Source organism: Aplysia californica, unplaced genomic scaffold (assembly GCF_000002075.1).
Source record: "Aplysia californica isolate F4 #8 unplaced genomic scaffold, AplCal3.0 scaffold00830, whole genome shotgun sequence".
Taxonomy (NCBI): domain Eukaryota; kingdom Metazoa; phylum Mollusca; class Gastropoda; order Aplysiida; family Aplysiidae; genus Aplysia; species Aplysia californica.
Window position 1 is genome coordinate 250,191 of NW_004798100.1, and position 3,316 is coordinate 253,506.

Here is a 3,316-nt window from a genome sequence, read left to right on the forward strand (position 1 = left end):
GAGGGGGGAGGGGGGAGAGGGTGGGTGGATTAAATTCAAGAAACGTCTGTTTGCACTCTGTGATTAGATTTCCATTCAATCAGACAGTTGACTTTTTACTTTTAGAAGGGTTTCACGGCACTTGCAACACAATAAGGTCATATAAGTGCCGAAGGCTAGAGGTGTTTACATAAGAGTGACAAACATAAAAAAGAAGGAAGAGAGATCAGGACGATAGATGTTTTAAAGGAAAGAAGGAGCAAACCACACCTGAGCACCCGCCAACCACCCACCTACTATGTTTGACAACCCTGATACAGAGCAGGACAGATGGCCCGGACCTCAAGAACTTCAGAGGCAAGCAATTTCCGCAGTTACCCAACAAACAGCGCGCCTTCTCGGTAGAGGTGGGAAAAATCCGGATAACCTATCCGGATAACCAGATAATTCTCAGTGAAACATTATCCGAACTCAGACTCTCAAACTCTCTTTCCTAACCTATTTGCCAAAGCGTGTGCATCCATTTGCGCAAGTGGGTCTAACCCGTTTGTCCAAGTGGTTCTAACCCACTTCCCGAAACGGTTCATAACGCATTAATTGCCAAAGAGGTGCACTAAAATATTATCCGGGTCTCGCTAAAGCGACTCATTGCCCAGCCCTACTTCTCGGGGGGTCAAATTCAAGAAACGTCTGTTTGCACTCTGTGATTAGATGTACATTCAATCAGACAGTTGACTTTTTACTTTTAGAAGGGTTTCACGGCACTTGCAACACAATGAGGTCTTGTAAGTGCGGAAGATTAGATGTTTATTTTAATAGATGTTTTATGGCGCTCGCCATTTCATAAGGTCATATGAGCGCCAGAAGATTAGAGGTGTTACAAGAGAGTAACAAACATAAAAGAGAAGGTGATGAGATCAGGACGATAGATGTTTTCATTTAAATTAAAGCAAAGAAGGAGCAAACCACACCAGAGCACCCGCAAGCCACCCACAATCAGACAGTTGACTTTTTTACTTTGAGTCGCACAGTTGAATACATATGAGTTGATGTTGTTGGGGGAGTGATTAAAAAAACCCATTCATCGGATGTTCCAATCTAACCTTTGGGATCTGTTTTTAGTTTTAGTAGAGTTTTTACGGCGCTCGCAACTGCATAAGGTCAAATGAGGGCCAGAAGATTCGAGGTGTTACAAAGTAAAGGATAACAAACCTAAAAAAGAAGGGGGGGAGAGGAGGACGATAGGTTCTGGATAGAAAAGAAGGTGCAAACCACACCAGAACATCCGCCAACCACCCGCGAAAAAGATCACCTTACTTGAGGATCAAAACAAGCGGAGTTGAGCGTATTAGCGCTTAAGATCACAAGTGTTGCAAGACAGTAACATAGTACAAAGAAATGAGGAGGAGAGATAAAAAGGATAGATCACAGGTGTTTTACGGCACTTGCAAAACAATTATGTCATATTAGTATCCAGGCATAGAGATCGTACTATTGAGTAACATATGAAGAAAAAAAAAGGAGATTTTTTAGGTAAAAGTATTACGGCACTTGCAACACAATAGGGTCATGTAAGTGCCGAAGATTAGAGGTGTTACAAGAGGGTAACAAACACAAAAAAGGAGGAGAGAGAAGGACGATAGTTGTTTGGTTTTTTTACAGGAAAGAAGAAGCAAACCACACCAGAGCACCCGCCAGCCACCCACTAAGAAGCCTGAGGAGCCGGAGGGCGAGTGCAGAAAAAGGCCAAGCAGCTCGACTGTACATGGAATCAATAACAAGCTACAGCACACAGCACAAACCACACAGGACACGAGCACTGCAGAAGGCCACAGTAATGCAATACTTGAATTTTAGTACAAGTTTTACGGTACTTGCAACACAATAAGGGCATATAAGTGCCGACGATTACAGGAGTTACAAGGGAGTAACAAACAACAACAACAACAACAAAAGAAAAAGGAGAGATAAGAACGATAGATGTTTGATAAGAAAGAAGAAGCAAACCGCACCAGAGCACCCGCCAACCACCCAGATGTAATACTTGATGGAGCCTGACATGAAACTAGATAAAAACGGCACCATTGTTCTAGTAAGGTTTTACGGCGCTCACAACTGCATAAGGTCATATTATGAGCAACAAGGGGTGGATGTCAACAGAGAAGTCTAAACGGGGAATAAGGCTTACGTTGCTCACCTCTCTAGTCTCAACAGCACAAAAGCTGCTTCAACTATCAAGACACCTCGGAAATAGCAGTTCACAGGAGAGTGACAAGCATGCAAAAGAAATAGAGGAAAAAATAACGACAGTAAGGATGAGAATAAAAAGCAGCAGTTCCTCCTATTTCGTTCCGGGACAGTATGAGCATGATATAAATAATTGATACAATTGTACGGTGCATAAAAACACGATAATATCCCCCGTTTGGGAATGGCCTAAAGACACTTCAGTCAGTAGCACTGGTCGGTAGGAGGGGGGGGGACAGCTCGACTGTACACGAAATCAATAACAACCTACAAGCAACAAGCTGTATCATAGACAATACAGGACACGCGCCACAGTAATGCAATACTTGATGGAGCCTGACATTACACCAGATAAAAACAGCAACACATTGTGTCAAATTTGGGAAAGAGTTTTACGGCACTTGCAACCCTTAAGGTCATTTAAGTGCCGAAGAATAGATATCTTACAAGAGAGTAACAAACACAAAAATGGAGAAGGAGAGATAAGGACGATAGATGTTTTATAGGAAAGAAGGAGCAAACCACACCAGAGCACCCGCCAACCACCAACGGACATTCTAAGAGCCGAAGAGTAGATCTACAGGTGTTATAATACAGTAAACGAACACAAAAAAAGAAGAGATAATGATGATTGGTGATTGAAAGAAAGGAAGGAAGGAAGAGCAAACCACACCACAGCACACGCCAACCACCAACGGACATCTATAGGTGTTATAATACAGTAAACGAACACAAAAAAGAAGAGATAATGATGATTGGTGATTGAAAGGAAGGAAGGAAGGAAGAGCAAACCACACCACAGCACACGCCAACCACCCACATTTTATCACCAACCATGGACAAGGGAGAGGGGTGAGGGGGCGGGGGTATGCAATGTTTAAAAACAAAGGGCAGCTTTTCAATATCAAATGCTCTGGCACAAAACGGAGCTATCAAAGAACAATTCCGTCGTCAGATTGGGTGTCATCATGTAGAAATACATTCAGCTTCGAATGTTAGTTGATTTGGTTTGTAATTTCTTTCTTTTTTTTCTCTTGTTGTTGTTTTTTGTTGTTGTTGTTGTTGTTGTTTTGTTTTGTTTTTTTTTTGG